This window comes from Triticum aestivum, chromosome 4A, assembly GCF_018294505.1.
Source record: "Triticum aestivum cultivar Chinese Spring chromosome 4A, IWGSC CS RefSeq v2.1, whole genome shotgun sequence".
Taxonomy (NCBI): Eukaryota; Viridiplantae; Streptophyta; class Magnoliopsida; order Poales; family Poaceae; genus Triticum; species Triticum aestivum.
In genome coordinates, this window is record NC_057803.1 from 620,710,840 (window position 1) to 620,728,980 (window position 18,141).

General features: G+C 46.4%; 1 pseudogene; it reads left to right on the forward strand.

Moving 5' to 3' along the window:
• The first annotated feature begins 1,197 nt into the window (after positions 1-1,197).
• On the forward strand, positions 1,198-1,336 carry LOC123088974 (uncharacterized; annotated as a pseudogene).
• The last annotated feature ends 16,805 nt before the right edge of the window (positions 1,337-18,141 follow it).

Genomic DNA, 18,141 nt, shown 5'->3' on the forward strand with positions numbered 1-18,141 from the left:
ATAGACGCCATGGTTCCCAGGTCTTGTCCGGCCATCATCTACAACCCCGGCGCTTTACACCGGACGCTAGGACGTTTCCTTGGCCGTTACGTGTGATTCCTGGACGAGTCGAGTAAATTGGCTAGCGGCCATGCCAAAGGACTCCGCGGACGCCACTGCTTTTTCCTCTCAACATTTTCATTCTTTTTTAACCCGTGTAGTGCCTGTTAGCATTGCTAGCATTTGGAAGGAGGGACTCTAATACAGATGTTAAGCAAAAAATCTTTTATTTATTTTCTGTTAAGCGCCTATGGAAGTGGTGGGTGTAAGAAAAATTGTGATGTGGAAACTTTATTCCAGGATCATGTATGCACTGGTTGATTCTGTTAGACAAAAGGATAGATAGAGTTGTAGTTTAAACTCATATATCTTTTTCTATCTGTTTTTCTCTCTGTTCAAACTACTTCCCTCGATCTCCTGTAATCTAGACGTATCCTAGCGATCGTCTCAACTTGTACGCCACGTACGGCAGGCTGTTCGCCAGAGTCAATATATACCGCGGCCACCTACGGGTGGTAGTACGCTTCCCATATCATCTTTCATGGTAATCAGAGCATCTTCTTCCTAGATCGAGAGAAAAGAGAAGAGATCGCATCTAGCCTCGCCATGACTACCGCCTCCACCCAACCCTGCACCATGAGTGCGCTCACCACATCCCTTGCCTCCGCCTCCACCTTTGCCCCCTCATCATCCAGCGCCTCCCACGCCATACCCCTCGGGCCATCACCACAGGAGAAGCTCACGAGGAATAACTTCCTCATGTGGAAAGCCACCGTGTTGCCGCAAATCAAGGGCGCACAGATGGCTCACCACCTTGATCCGGCGAGCCAGGCGCCACCGGAGACACTCACCATCACCAAGGAGGGCAAGGAAGAGCAGATCGCCAACTTCGCCCGCGTTCTCTGGTATGCACAACAGCAGCAACTTCAAGGTTTTCTGATGGGCTCTCTGTCTCGCGAGATACTTGCACAGGTTGTCACTCTTCAGACACCGGCGGAGGTGTGGGCAGCGATCCACGCCACCTTTGCTGCCCAAACTCAGGCGCAAGCCATCAACACACGCATAGAGCTCACAAATCTGAAGAAGGGGAACCTGAGCATGACGGAGTATCTTGCCAAGATCAAGATGCTTTCTGATGAGATCGCATGCACAGGGGCGGCGCTCGGCAATGCTGAGATCGTCTCTCATGTCCTCGCCGGACTTGACCTCGACTACAACCCGGTGGTCTCGGCCCTTGCAGCACGGGTAGAGCCCGTGACTGTCCAGGAGCTGTTCAACCAGCTTCTCAGCTTCGACGCGCGGCTCAACCTTCTTCACGGCATGAACGTCCGCCAGTCGTCTGCCAATGCGGTGTCCCGCGGCCGTGGAGCAGGCCGTGGGCGCGGTCACCAGGGCCGCAGTCGCAACGGCAGCGGCGGTGGCAACGGGCGAGGGCGCGGGAGCAACGCCCGATCTGGGAGCAACGGCTTCAACAACGGCTTCAACAACACCAACAACACCGCTCCTGGATCCTCTTCTTCACCTCGGGTCCGGTGCCAGCTCTGCAAGAAACCAGGCCATGAGGTCATGGATTGCTGGCACCGCTACGACGAGGACTACGTTCCTGATGCACGCCATGCTGCAGCAGCAATCCGTGAGCAGCAAGGAGGAGATGGCACTGTCTGGTATGCCGACTCAGGCGCCACTGATCACGTGACTAGCGAGCTGGAGAAGCTCGCTATGAGGGAAAAGTACTATGGTGATGACCAGATTCACACCGCAAGCGGTGGAGGTATGAAAATAAATCACATCGGCCAAGCCTCTATTAATTCTCCTACATCTAACCGTGATCTAATCTTAAAAGATGTCCTTCATGTCCCTCAAGCCGACAAAAACCTTGCCTCTGTGTCTCGCTTAACTACCGACAACAATGTTTTCTTTGAAACTCACCCTACCTATTTTCTTATAAAGGATCGGGCAACGAGGGAGCTCATTCATCACGGTAGATGCATTGGAGGGCTCTACCCCATCACATCCGGAGCACTTAGTAAAAGGCGTCGTCGTCAAGTCTACTCCGTCGTCAAGCCCTCCTTGGCAAGATGGCATCAAAGATTAGGTCATCCATCGTCGGTCATAGTCAAGCAAGTAGTGAATAAAGACAATCTTCCATTGTCCTCTAGTCAAAAAGATGAGTCTGTTTGTGATGCTTGTCAGTGTGCAAAAAGTCACCAACTTCCTTATCCTAAGTCAAATAGTGTGTCTTATGCTCCTTTGGAACTTATTTTCAGTGATGTATGGGGATATGCAAGAGATTCTTTTGGAAGAAAAAAATTCTATGTTAGTTTCGTTGATGATTATAGCAAATTCACTTGGATATATTTGCTTAAATACAAATCTGAAGTTTTCTCTATCTTCCAAGAGTTTCAGAAGTTGGTTGAACACCAATTTGACAGAAAAATCAAAACAGTCCAAAGTGACTGGGGAGGGGAGTATGAGAAACTCAATTCATTCTTTCGCAATATAGGTATTGCTCATCATGTCTCTTGCCCTCATGCACATCAACAGAACGGTTCAGCCGAACGCAAGCATCGGCATATCGTTGAAGTAGGACTATCTCTCTTAGCCCATGCATCTATGCCACTGAAGTATTGGGATGAAGCCTTTATCACTGCCACTTATCTCATAAATCGTTTGCCTAGCAAAGTCATAGGTAATTCTACTCCTTTGGAACGATTGTATGATCAAAAACCCAACTACAATTCTCTGAAAATTTTTGGGTGCGCATGCTATCCAAATCTTCGTCCTTATAACCAACATAAGCTTGAATTTCGCTCAACGCAATGTGTTTTCCTTGGATATAGCAATCTTCACAAAGGGTATAAGTGTCTAGAAGTATCGTCTGGGCGCATATATATTTCACGGGATGTTGTATTTGATGAAACAATTTTTCCGTTCTCTAAACTCCATCCCAATGCCGGAGCTCTTCTTCGAGCAGAAATAGCCCTCCTTCCAGATTATATGCCTAATTCTGATCATGGGGGGGAATTATGCCAGGCTGCAGATGTGATTTATTCAACAGAAAAATTAACAGAAAAATTTAATCCAGATGCTAAGTGTGCAGATAGCCATGATTTTATGCAAGGAGAAGGAGACAAAACAGGTGCTGGATCCCAAGAGGATTTCCCTGGCAGCATCTCTGTGCGATCCGAGGCAGATTCCCCTGTCAGCGCTCGATCCGAGACAGAGCGTGGCGCCTCGCGCGCGACAGACGGGCCGGTGGCCGACCGGCTGGGCCCCGCCAGCCCCGCCAGCTCACGTGGTACGCGGGCGGGCGAATCACCACGGGCCACGCCCGAGCGGGCCGGCGCAATAGCCGACCAGGCAACAGGCATGGGGGCAAGCCCTGGCGCTGCACGCAGCCCGTCCGAGGAGGTGGCCTCAGAAGATGCCGCACGAGTCACGAGCGGGATTCGCTCCTCGGATCGGGAGCAGATCAGAACAGTTGATCAGGCGGGATCCCCTCTGGCTGATCATTCTGCTGGCTCTGGTGTGCCGGAGCCTTTACGTCGCCAAACAAGGTCACAGTCTGGTATAGTTCGAGAGAAAACATACACAGATGGAACCATAAGTTATGACAAAGTTAAACGTGCCTTTCTTACTAGCACGGGTGAGCCAATTCATTTGCATGATGCACTTGCTAGTCAAGAGTGGAAGAAAGCCATGGATACTGAGTATGAAGCACTCATGAAAAATAAAACATGGCGTTTAGTACCTCCGAAAAAGGGTCAAAATGTGATTGACTGTAAATGGGTTTATAAGATTAAGAAAAAGTCTGATGGTAGTATTGACAGATACAAAGCCAGATTAGTTGCTAAGGGATTCAAGCAACGGTTTGGTATTGATTATGAGGATACGTTTAGTCCTGTTGTTAAATCAGCTACTATTCGTCTTGTACTGTCTATTGCCATTTCCAGAGGTTGGAGTCTGCGTCAGCTAGATGTTCAGAACGCGTTTCTTCATGGTGTTCTGAAAGAAGAGGTTTTTATGAAGCAACCACCAGGATATGAGAACAAAAACAGACCTTATCATGTTTGCAAGCTAGAGAAAGCCTTGTATGGTTTAAAACAGGCCCCAAGAGCCTGGTACTCGAGGTTGAGCACTCAGTTACAACAGCTTGGGTTTACACCTTCAAAGGCTGACACTTCATTGTTCTTTTATAACAAAGGCAACATCACTATGTTTGTGCTTGTTTATGTTGATGATATTATTGTTGCTAGCTCAAGTTCAGATGCCACCACTTGCTTGCTTAAGGATCTGAAGGTAGAATTTGCTCTCAAGAACTTGGGAGATCTTCACTATTTTCTTGGTATAGAAGTTAAACATGTGAAGGACGGTATACTTCTGACTCAAGAAAAATACACTGCTGATATACTCAGGAGAGTAGGTTTGGAAAAGTGTAAGCCTGTAAGTACACCCATCTCAACTTCAGAAAAGCTCACAATTGATAGTGGGGTAGCACTTGGACCAGAGGATGCAACAAATTACAGAAGTGTTGTGGGTGCATTACAGTATCTGACTCTTACACGTCCTGATATTTCTTATTCTGTGAACAAGGTATGTCAGTATTTACATGCACCTAGTACCACTCATTGGACAGCAGTTAAAAGGATTGTGAGATATCTTAAGTTTTCAGAGGGACTTGGGCTTCAAATTACCAAGTCTCCATCTACACTTGTTACTGCTTATTCAGATGCAGACTGGGCTGGGTGTGCTGATGATAGAAGGTCCATAGGTGGTTTTGCTGTATTTCTGGGAACAAATCTTGTGTCATGGAGTGCAAGAAAACAGGCTACTGTCTCGAGGTCTAGTACCGAGGCTGAGTATAAAGCTCTAGCAAATGCTACAGCTGAAGTAATGTGGATTCAAACTTTGCTGTATGAGCTTGGGATTAAAACTTCACGGGCTGCAAGGTTATGGTGTGACAATATTGGTGCAACTTATCTCTCAGCTAACCCTGTTTTTCATGCACGAACAAAGCATATTGAAGTTGACTTTCATTTTGTTCGAGAAAGAGTATCTCAAGGACTTCTTGACATAAGGTTTATTCCAACTGGTGATCAGTTGGCTGATGGGTTTACAAAGCCTCTCACAATGAGAAAATTGGATGGCTTCAAGTACAATCTGAACCTTGGTAAGTTCCCATAGAGGTTCGATTGAGGGGGAGTGTTAGACAAAAGGATAGATAGAGTTGTAGTTTAAACTCATATATCTCTTTCTATCTGTTTTTCTCTCTGTTCAAACTACTTCCCTCGATCTCCTGTAATCTAGACGTATCCTAGCGATCGTCTCAACTTGTATGCCACGGCAGGCTGTTCGCCAGAGTCAATATATACCGCGGCCACCTACGGGTGGTAGTACGCTTCCCATATCATCTTTCAGATTCAACCTTTTGATATCTTTAATTTACGTACCTTGATGTCTCCATAATCTATGTCAAACCATCAAAATTGTCAGTGAAATGGCTCCATAAATAATGCATAATCACCAATGCATTACTCGTAGACTATCCATGGACCATACAGTAGTAGAGAGTGTTTTCTCTCCCCTCTTCCTTCATCTTTTAGTATCCCCTTGATGATCAGAGAACGGTCTGTTATGTACCACGTACACGCTACCTATTATTTGCACTTTCATGTGTATGTGTACATCAACACTCTTGTAATATACTCTTTCTGTAAACTAACATAAGGGCGTTTAGAATACTAAAGTAATGATTTAAACGCTTTTATATTATAAGGGCTTTTAGAATACTAAAGTAATGATTTAAACACTCTTATATTATATTAGTTTACAGAGAGAGTATTTCTTTACCCTCTAACGTGCATATGTGCTGCTACTTAATCCTAGTGCCAAATGACGTTCGAAGGCACTGCTATTTACTAATTTACAGGACACGAAGAGATGCTTACAGAGGACACTGATTGTTGTATCCAACACGAATGTTTGTTCTCAATCATCGTGTCCTCTAAGACTACCACGTATCCAACCGCCTAACTATTGCCTAATCAGGTGCCTTCTAGACTAGTAAGAAGTAACTTAAACTAATAACACGCATATGTGTGATGTCATGTAACACTTTGTTTATTAAAGATCAAGCTTGGCGTGTGGTGGAACCACTTATCAAGAAATATCTTAAAACTCATTTTTTTTAAAAAATCTGAGAACCATGTTTATCTTATACTCATACTAAAATGGTCGTATGCATCCCTAGTTGATGCATAGGCCGAGAAGTGAAAATCTCTCTCATTTAAAAGTGGTTGCATGCATCACCCAAATGTAGAGGCCGAGGTCATCCTCCTTTTCTAAAAAAATGCAACACTTCATTTATTACGTTATACACTCATCTTATCTTGGTATGTGTGATGTTACTCATATTGTGAGTAAGTAGCTATGTTACTTAATTTATCTCTCTATTTATTAATTAACTGCCACAACATCTTTTTTTGCTTAGGTATCATATATGTTACTAACTCCCACTATGGATGGTCTTACAAGGGATGCAATTGTTCGAAGCAGCCCTTTGCCTCACACGTGATTGCATGGAACCGGCTAATTACCTACGGCCAATTAGCAGTACCATAATTATTTTCCGTAAACGTACACAGCCTTGAGGCATCCAATGGACGTGTGTTTTCCATAGGCCATGACTTCACGACGTGATGCGTATCTTCTAATAAGAGCAACAGTAACCTTTCACTAACACATCCATGCATTCACCACGTACGTGCTGCTAACTGAACCAAGCGGCTGGCTATTAGCATGTGATAGTTAGCAATGTATGCATTGCACTCTGATATACCTTTATACATACACATCTACCACATATTTATTTATTTATGAAGGGAGAGAAGAGTGTATTTAAGCCCACAATTCTATTTCCTTTATGTCTAGTAATCATCACACTAGACAACATAATATTAGAATTATTTCTCTAAATTACCTGGGTCACACTGAATATTCAAAATATTCTTACACGGGGGCGTTGGAGATGTCCTCATGGTCAAAATCTCCGCCTGATAGCTGAACCGTGAACCCAAATTTCACAGTGATTCAATCTGGGAAGGGGTGGTTTGTTTTGGACCATTTCGTGCTGTTCCTCCTTCGGTTTCACTTTGGGTTAGAGCATCTCCAATAAACGATCCGTATGTAAAAATAACTAATTTTTGAAGATTCAAGAGCAAAAAGCGTTACTCCAACAGACGATCCATATGTAAAAAAAAATTAGACCACCGTCTCCCGGAGATGTAAAATTTAAAACTTCGTGATGCAAATTTACATCACGAGATACAACTGATGTAAAACCGCGGTCGGCCGCCAAATGACCAACCGCCACTTCATTCCCCTTCCGTCTCGCGACCGCCCGCCCGCGACCCTCCCCGCCGCAGCTCCCCGCTCGGCCGCCGCCCCGCCGTAGATCCAGCCCCCGCCACCGATTCCACCCCGCATGGGTCGTCGCCAGCCGCCGCGCTGCCCCATCCCGTCCGCCTCCGCTCCGGCCGCCTCCGCCCCGCCCCGACCCCGTCCGCCTCCTCTCCAGCCGCCTCCGCCTCGTGTCCGTCCTTCGCTTGGCCCCGCTCCGTCCGCCTCCACCCGGCCCCGCTCCATCCGCCTCCGCCTCTGGTCCATCCACTGCCCCGTCCCGTCCGCCTCCGTCCCGCGCCACACGCCGTCGCCCTGCTTCGTCCGCCTCCGCCCCGCGCCGCACGCCGCCGCCCCGCTCCCCGCTCGGCCGCCGCCCGCTCCCCGATGGCGCCGAAGAAGACGCCGAAGGGCAAGTCCGGTTTATTCGGCATGAGGGCGAAGCCCTTCGGGAACTTCGGAGTGCAGTTCTCCGACGCCGGGCGCGTTGGTGGCTCAGCATGTATCCCACCGCTGGTGAGGCCACGCGTGCCCACGACGTGGCGGTGTGGCGTGCCGGACGGCCAAAGACGGACCTCAACTTCCCGGAAGTCGAGTCCCAGGCGGTGGCGGAGTGGCTCGTGCCACAGGGCATCTGTATGGAGGAGATGCCGATGAAGAAGGCGAAGAAGAGACCAGTGGTTGTTGTCGCTCCCGGCGAGAGCGACGAGGCGGCGGTGACTCGGTTTGCACGATAGCATCCGCAGTACGTCCAGTGAGCTGGAGCACTACTGGAAGCGCGACGTCGAGGCGAAAAAGAAGGGGTGAAGAAGGAGGACGAGCACTACTGGAAGCGCTAGTTTGGCGCGCCTATTGGAGATGCTCTAAGTGATGGCAACATCAAGTCTGCTGTAACCAATTTTATTGCCACTTAACTGAAACAGTACGGATGCACCAACAGTGGCCAGGAGCGAAACCAGACGGAACAGGTAGCCATACCAAGTGTGGATCATCACCACTGCCTTGGTGTAGATAATGTCATACATCAGGGACAATTCCATCTCCACCACCCTGAGCGTAGTTTTCCATTCCCAACTCCGTACATAAAATTTGGACAAGATCACACCAGTTGCAATACGGAACCTAAACAAATCCACAGGAGAATCAGCCATAGCGCCCTTGCAAAGGGGGAGCATGTCATGAGAAAACAGAAGGAGCTCTTCTTCATCGCGCTCTTTTGCCCTTCTTGGTCCCCGGGGATGAAGCTCATCGGAGTAAGTAGGGAGAGCATGAGGTTTTCTGATGGAGCTCCGGATGCTGTCCAGGATGGCGCACTTGAGTGCCCATATCCTCTCCCCGTACTTGCTGAGACCGACGCCAAACATCAAGCTGGTAGCCAATCCCAACAAGGTGGGGATCTCGGCGATATGCTTATAGAGGACATAAGCAACCCCAAAGGCTTGGACACTGAGATTTAGCAGGTGGCGTGGCCAAAGCTTGTTGTCCTCAAGGGCGTAGGCGGTGATGGTGTCCTGGCTACCAAGATGCACCAGGAGGAAGGGCGCCCAGAATACCGCAAGCTTTTGCTCACGCGGCGAACTGCTGATGGAGAGATGGCCGAGGGTGTAGGCAGCGGTGGAGTCGGCCATGAGGTACGCTAACCAGAGGAGGATCTTCAGCACGGCAGAGGGTCCACGCCGACGGGTCCTCGCGAAGAGAAAGAGGAAAATCTGCAGCGCAAAGCTGAGTAGGACGAGGATTTGGGTCGCCCACTCATTCCACAGCTTAATCGGCCCTCCAGCCATTGCCCTGGCGGAAGTTAATTTTGTACTACTACAATAACAAAATAAAGGAAACTCTTATTAGCAACTAGATGTATGCATTTGCATCACGATGATACAAAGATCAACAAATACGACGTCAAGAGTCTATTAAGGCATCAAAGATCAATGCATTTGCGCATGCAGAACATGAAAAGAACTTTTTTTTTCTTCGAATCCTATCTTTGCAATATGAAAATAAATGAAGGATAAGTAAATATGATGACTTACAAGAGACAGCCCGCTTAGGTAGCCTACAGTTGTGCAGCACGCAACAGCTTCAGGCACAGGACAGATTATGTTGGATGAAGAGAGGATTGCAAGTCCACAGAGCGATAGCATCAGGCACAGAACCATGCATGAAACGAAGGGCGGATGGCGATTGTAGCTTTGGTCCATCTGGGATCTGGCCAGCACTTGTGCTTAAATAGTACAGTACTACTACAACCAAATGATGACCCCTTCCATAACTCAATGCCATAATTGGTGGTAGAGTGTAATATATAGGAGCACGACTAAACTCAAAATTCGACTAATAGTTAATAGCTAGGATAACTATCCCAGTCCCCATAAATATACTAAACTGGCTACAATAGGTGTGTTACTAAACTGCAAGCAAAGTCAAACTCCAACTCCCAAAAGTATATGCAAACCCATTGCTTGTTAACCCTGTGCATCTGGCCCCGAACGAGTCGTACTCATATAGTAGTATTATCTTACTGGTTGCAAACTTGATTGGACATCCATAATTAGCACTGGTTTCATTTGAGTGCACTATAGGAGACCATATCGGGTCTTCATTTTATTAATCAAGTCGATTATGTATTAAATAGGAATTATTAAAACAACAATACATATTGAGTGGGAGGTGGACTGCACATCGCCCAATCATGTCGAGTATAGTTTACTTTAAAAAAATCATTTCTGAAACATATACCTTGCTTATATGTTTCAACTAATAACTACTCCCTCCGTCCGAAAATACTTGTCGGAGAAATGAATAAAAATGAATGTACCTAAAACTAAAATACGTCTAGATGCATCCATTTCTGGGACAAGTATTTCCGGACAGAGGGAGTATGTAAATAAGGAATAACACGCCTCTTAAGGCATGGCTTTGCACTGATAGGCAGAGATGCTAATTGGTGAACTGTGCGCATATTTTACTGGCCCACCAATTGCCAAAAAAAAAACCGTTCAGACCTTAGAAGCTTGGTACGTGACGACATTTGTAGACAACAGTTTCTTTTAATAGAAGGGTCAACCCCAGTTTCATGAACGAAACTTAAAGAGTTCAACACTGCCACGATGGGTAGGACAGCATCATAACACAAGTTCAATGCTGGCAGAGCAGCAAAACAGAAAATAAAAAAACTCTGTCTAGACCATCTAGCGAGCGTTAACCACAACAGAACCACGCAGTCATTCACCACAAAGATTATCCCGTTGCAATTCTTCGATGTGATGGAGCTCAACCACACGACTGACTGAAGATCTCTTTTACCACCATCCACAGCATCAAGCTCCTCCCCCGCGTCGCTCCGCTCGGGGCGACTCGGGCGGCGACGAAATCCTAGCGCGCGCCGCCGCCCCCTGCTAGCCCCCCCCCCCCCCCCCGCAGCCACCAGAGTAGGTCTCCGGGCAAGCCTGTGCGGCCGACGAGGACGGTGGCGACGAGGATCTGCTGCTCCGCCTCCGTGCGGAGAGCCACGGACGCCGAGGCGGCGGCCTCGGAAGGAGAGGCGACGGCTGGCTCTCCGGCGAGCAGTGGTCGCGGGTGCTGCTCTGCCCCCTCGGCCGCGCGGGCGGCGTGGTGGCGGCGGTCGTTTGGCGGCTGGTCTTCGCGTGCGGTCTTCCCCTGCCGGACGGCGCCAGATCTGCAGGTCTTTCCCTCCTCCTCTCATAGCTCCTTCCACCCCGGCGTTGCTGGTCCTTGGCGGTCCCTAGTCGCCGGATTTGGTGCGTTTGGGGTGCGAGAGTGGCGGCAGTCCGGGAGAAATCCTTGGCCGGTGTGGGCCGGCAACGACGGTGACGACATCAATTGTTGTCTTGCCCCTCCCTGGAGGCTCCGTCGAGGTTCTGTTCCCCTCTCCCCCCCCCCCCTCTCGCCCCGGGTGAAAACCTCATCCTTTTGGATGGGCCGGCAGCGGCGCTCTCCGCCCTCACCTTCCTGGAGGTGCCGCTCTGGTGGTTTGAGAGATGCCAGGGCGTTCTGATTTGGGGATTGGGGGATCGACGGTCGCGTGGTCCGATTTTATCGTTCTGCGCTTCCTTCCTCAGCACCTTCGATCTTGATAGCTTCATCCCTTCGTGTGTGGCTCTATGTGTGTGGGCAAGGATCTTCCAAGGCGAGCTCGACTCAGCTGGGGGTGGGGCTGAGTATCTCTCAAGGTTGTTCGTGGCTGCCATCTTATCTGGCTCTAGGGTGAGCTTCCCCATCTTCCGATGGAACGGCGTCCTTCGAGCCAGGACGAGGGGCAGGGGTCCTCTTCGGAGATGGTTTTGGGTAGGTTGTTGCAGCTCACCACTCCTGGTGCAGATGAGGGCATGCTCCCTGCCTATGATGGGTCTCATCTTGTTAGTGCTTCCGCTCCACCTATGGTGCTCATTCTGCGGTTGGGGACATCATCGACATCAAGCGAAGCTTTGTTGTTCATTATGTTGTAGTGTTTGGTGTTGTTGAGGTTTGCAAGTTGTCTAGTAGCACCATGTATCTGCCGTCTTTTTCTTTTTCCTCTTGTAAGGTGTTGTCCGATGTAACTCCTGGCCGGTTGATGGCTTTGTTAATTCAAAGTCGGGCTCTCTCTCGAGCCTTTGTTCTAAAAAAAAGATACAACACAGGGTTTACTTTACAATGGGTGCCCAAATTGTTGTTTGTTACCAAACACTAACAAACGTTGGGTGGTTTATGTTATTAATTATCATACGCGGGATCTCGTGCAACTTACTTCTATCTTGTCATGCCAGATTTTATTTCTAAGTCAGACTCATCCCTTTATAGTTATTAGGTCCATTTTGAATTTTGGAATACTATGACATGCTAGATTAATTTAGCAGAAATCCTCAGTGATCATTGTTACTACATTTTCTATTCTTTTTTGAAATTCGATTTGTTCTCCATCCAACAGTACTTTCATGTGTGTATTTTTCATCGTGAATTTATAGTGGCACCAGAAATCCTCATGCCCAATCAACCTTAATTGAGCGGTTTGTGGAAGTGCATATTACTCATATTCAGTAGCCAAACCAAGTTTGTCAAGTTCTCTGTTCACACTGATTCATTCAATTCTGATTTCACATAGCAAGTATTTTTCTTGTCATGATTGCAGGAGAATGACACAAGGATTTTCATAAGTCAACAATTCTGGTTTCACATAGTAGGTATTTTTTTGTCAAGATTGGATGAGAAGGACGGGGATTTACATAAGTCAAGAAGGTTGAAAGGAGGATACAGAACGTATAAAGTTGTCTTCATGACTAGGGATCAAGATTTATTATCTCCATATCTTTATGAAGCACATGCGAGCTGGAATCTTTTTACCCCCATCACATGGTGTATCCCATGTTCATGACGGGCGCAGATTCTCTGCCTTGCATGGCAAAGGCTGCCTCTACCTTACCCCTCACGGATGCCCCCCCTTTCTGATCGCACGGCTGCTGAGCGAGCTGCCTCTCTATGTGCACATCAACCAGCCCAAACTGAAACAAAGCCAGCCCGTATTTACCCAAAGAAGGCCCAGCTAGAGGGGAGCGTGGAGGAGGGAAAGCGAGAGGATTTTGGCGGGTGAGCAGCCGCCAGATGCGATTTTTGGCGGGGGCGGGGGCGCGGGCGTCTAGCGCGGGATCTCATCTCAGTTAGGCGTTCGTCGGGGTGCCTGGACGCCTCGCCGGCTGGGCCGTCCTAGTTGAGCGTCGAAGCAGATCAAAGCTACTCGACTTCACTCTGCTTCAGGTTCGTGTCCATCTTCGATTTCAAGAAACAGAGACTGCCTAGTATTTTAGGTTTGTGTCCGAGCCGCCCTGGAATTGCTATTTCTCTGAAATATTCACTCTTTCGCTGCCTAGTATGATTTTGATTTATTCGTTCAGTTATGCTAAAGAAATCTGCACAATTTCACTTGTAATTGTCTGAAATATTCAGTCTATTTGTTCATAATATGTGCAGTATACATCTGAGTTCTTCCCTTCCAGTTAAGATTCAATGGCACAATCTAACAAGTAAGTTAGACTTTCCATGGAAAAAAATTATTTGCTTGCAACCAGATCTGTAGCAACAAAGATTAATTAATTTTTGTGTAGGGAGAATGAGAATCCTATCTGGTTACCTCAAGTTGGTCTGAAATTCAGAAACTTAGATAATGCTTGGTTGTTCTGGGTAAATTATGGAGGTCGTGCGGGTTTTGAGGTCAGAAAAAGGTATAAAAATATGAGTAAATTTGACGGGAAAGCAACATCATGTAGATATGTGTGTGCCAAGGAGGGTTTTCGAGCACACAACAAGAGGGATCATATCACAAAGAATCCTCAAGCTCAAACAAGAACAAATTGTGAAGTTCGGATGACACTTTCATTGGATCGAGTGGCAGGGAATTATGAAGTGGTTGATGTAATGCTTGTACACAATCATGGTCTTTACTTGCCACAAACATTCCATTTGATGTTATCACAAAGGAAGATTTCAGAAGTTCAAGCTTTTGAAATTGCGATAGCCGATGATTCTGGAATTAGGCCAAAAGCTTCACATGAGCTAGCTAGTCGTCGAGTTGGAGGACCAATGAATCTCACCTACACTCCTCGTGATCTAAAAAATCACTTGCAGGGTAGGCGCCAGAGAGAGTTGGCATATGGACAGGCAGGAAGCATGTTGAAGTATTTTCAAGACAAGATCGCCGAGAATCCTTCTTACCAATATGCTTTGCAATTGGATTGTGAGGAGAATATAAGCAATATATTCTGGGCTGATGCTAAGATGGTCATTGATTATGCACACTTTGACGATGTTGTCATATTTGATACTACATTTGGCACAAACAAAGAATATGGACCTTTTGGGATTTTTGTTGGACTGAATCAGTTCAGGGAGACCGTTATTTTTGGTGCTGCTCTTATGTTTGATGAAACATTTGCCTCTTTCCAATGGCTATTTAAGGCTTTTCTAGCTGCACACAATGGAAAACAACCTAGAGCTATATTTACTGACCAAGACACTGCAATGGGAAATGTTGTCGGGGAGGTATTCACAGAAGCATGGCATGGATTATGTACCTTTCACATAATGCAAAATGCTGTGAAGCACTTATGCAATAGCAAAGCTGATGACTCACATTCTCCAAAAGATAAAAATGGGGCAGATGAAGAAGAAGAAGAAGAAGAACCACACATTCTCTCAGATTTTAGTGCTTGCATGTATAACATTGAGGACACGACGGCCTTTGAAGAAGCATTTTACATCATGAGGAATAAGGTGGACGAAAAGAAGATGTCATGGCTGGATAGCATCTACAAGTTCAAGGAAAAATGGGTTGAATGTTACATGAGAGATGTCTTCACATTGGGTATGAGAAGCACACAATTAAGTGAGAGTTTCAATAGTGACTTGAAAAAACATTTAAAATCAGATTTTGACATCATTCGGTTCTTGAAGCATTTCGAAAGGGCGGTGCAAGGAAAAAGAAACAAGGAACTAGATGCAGAATTTGAAGCTAGGAAAAAGTTACCTAGAATAAGCATGAAGACACCCATGCTATTGCAAGCAAGCAAACTTTACGCACCCACAATATTTGAAGCATTTCAAGCTGAATATGAAAGATCCATGGCTGCATGCACTAGAGCATTGGATGGAAATAACACATATTCTGTTGCAATTGTGAGGGCTGATGGTGATTTAAGTTCTGAACTAGAGCGCATTGTTGTTGGTGATTCTTTGGAGAAAACATCTTCATGTAGTTGTGGGCAGTTTCAAAGGACTGGAATATTGTGTGGCCATGCATTAAAAGTTCTTGACTTGATGAATATCAAGCTGTTGCCAAACCATTACATTCTAAAGAGATGGACAAGGGAAGCAAGATATGGAACTATACAAGACAACAAAGGAAATAGCATCATTGAAAATCCAAAAATGGATGCTATGCTCCGATATAAGTCTTGGTCTCACACATTCCTAAATTTGGCATATCAAGCCACAAGCTCTCCAGAATATTGCATATTGGTGGACAACACACTATATTGCCTCCAGAAGCAACTTCAAGACAAACTTAGTGCATCTACAAGTATTTTGAGTGATTCATATCATGTCCAACATGCTGTTCCACAAGATGAAGGTTTGCTTAGTGCCGCACGCTTAAAGAAAAAGGAGGTTAAAGAAAAAACTTCCAAGAGGCGTGGCAGTTGGCTCGAGAGGATGCGCAAGTTCAAAAGGAAAAAGCAAACTAAATCTAGCGTATGTTGATGAAAACCATTGCAATATAGAGTTCGTATTCATTATTACTACATGCTAAATAACAAAGTTGATTTTTTATCCAGAAAAAGAAGAATGGTGGTGGTGGTGTGAAAAGTCAAGTACCAATGGATGTCCCTCATAAATCTAGCGTCTGTTGCTGAAAACCCTTGTAATTGTGAGTATTTAATTTGTTCCTTACTATATGCTAAATAACTATGTTGATTGCTTTGTGCAGCAACATGAGAATGGTGGTAGTGTAGGCTCTCAAGTACCAATGGGTGTTTCTCATAAGGACGGCAATGCCTTCACCAGCTACACAAATTTGCTAATGGTATTTCCAAATTTCTCTGTTTCATCTTCTCTAAACTAGTTTCAATATTGCCATGTTTTAAGCATGCCTTTCCCTTTGCAGGGTTTTAGTGAAATTGATGATATGTCCTTTCAAGGTCTTCTTTAGAGCTCTAGAAACAAGAGAATTGCAGTGCTGCAGAGCAAGTGAAATGTTTTGGTCTTTTTGGGTGAATGTGTGCCAAAACTGATTTCTGTAACTTAGGTGTGCCAAAACTGAATGTGTGGCAAAACTCAAGTGAAATTCAAAAGAAAATCTGTGCTGATTGATGGCTTTTGGAATGTATTATTTTGGATATATAGACTGTCCAAAATACTCAAGTGAAATGTTTGTTTAATTATGATTGTACTGTACTGCAGTGCCAAAACTTAATTCTGTCTATACGTGTGTATGTACTTAACTGAATCTTCTCTGTATTTGTTCCTGTACTGAACCAGAGTTCATTTCTGAACCTGAATCGCTGCACTTCTCCTCTCTCTGGCGAGCTGGGCTTGTTTCCTCCCGAACTGGGCCATAGTTGGGCCAAGGAATCACATGGTTCGCAAGCTGTCCGTAGAGAGAGGCAGCTCGCTCAGCATCCATTGGATCAGAAAGGGAGGGCATCCATGAGGGGAAAGGTAGAGGCAGCCTTTGCCATGGCAAGTCAGAGAATCTGCGCCCATTCATGACTTGGGCAAAGCACCCAAGTCCATGGTGCATAACTACAACTTGATGCAATAATTAGTAGTACTCCCTTCGTCCAGAAATACTTGTCATCAAAATGGATAAAAGGTGATGTATCTAGATGTATTTTAGTTCTAGATACATCTCTTTTTATCCATTTTGATGACAAGTATTTTTGGACGGAGGGAATATATATTTAATAATGAACTTTGAAGTCAATAGTTAATTAATTATCCCAGTCCTGGAAATATTATACCCTTGTGGCTATAGCAGGTGAGTCCAGCTGCATTCAAAGTCAAACTCTCACAGCCCCCACCCCCCTCCCCCAATCGAAAAGAACATATATGCCAATTATTTGTTATCGAAGTGAAGCTCGCGCCGAAATCTATTCAATGAGTCGACATTTCTCATTATTCCTCGGTCTTGTTAGAGTTGTGTCGAATATTATTGTACAAGGTAGGTTACAGTTGGGCTTGGCTTTGGACTGTGTGTAGACAGGGTAGGAGTTGTGTCCTAATAGGACACTTGTATCCTAGGCCTCTCATATATATCGGGGGTAGACACACGATGTAACCTATGCCAACATAATAGCACGGGCACGCGGGGGGAGCCGGCGGCGTGTGCCGGCGCCCGGGCGGCCGGGGTGCGGTATTGTAGCGGTGTCATGGGGAGGAGCGCCCATAGTCATGCCTCGAGGATGTAGCCATATCGGTGAACCTCGTTAACAAATCTCGGTGTTGTGCTGGTGTGATTGCTTGATCCTCGTTAGATCGACGGAGCGCCTCGGATTTATTCTATCAAGTGGTATCATGAGCAAGGTTTTGAAGTCATCGGATTTGTTGGATCAAACGATCTTGGCGGCAGCAGGTTACTAGCGGTGGCGGCTCTCGATGGAATCGTGCAGCAGCAAGAGTTGTCGGTGTCTCGGAGTCGACAAGATCAATCGAGATGCGGCAAGGCAGCACAGACGAGGCCCTGGCAGAGGGACGTATTCACGCGTGGTGCCCTAGGCAGTCCAGCGCGATCGGGACAACGGGCGCGCGCATGGGCGGCGGCCCGAAGTGCGTTCCAGCGCACTGATTGGCCAAGTCTACTAAGTCGGGCGTGCAGGAGGCCATGCAGATCGGCGTTTTGATTTTCGTTTTGTGATTTTTCTCGCCCTAGGCCGAGATGGCCGAATTTCGGTTGTTTTTAAAAATTTCGGCCAAAATTTGACCAAATTTTGACTGAAATTTGATTAAAATTTGACCAAAATTTCTCAAATTTGACCAATTTCGGCGGAAGATAGATTTCGCCCTAGGCCGAGATGGCCGAAATTCGGCCGAAATCCATTTTTTACGGCCGAAATTCAAAACCCTGATGCAGATGGCTGGTCAATGTATGGACGGGCTAGTTTGTGGAGCTGCAGATGCACAAGGTCGAGGCATGCAAGTGGAGACGTACACACAAGATTT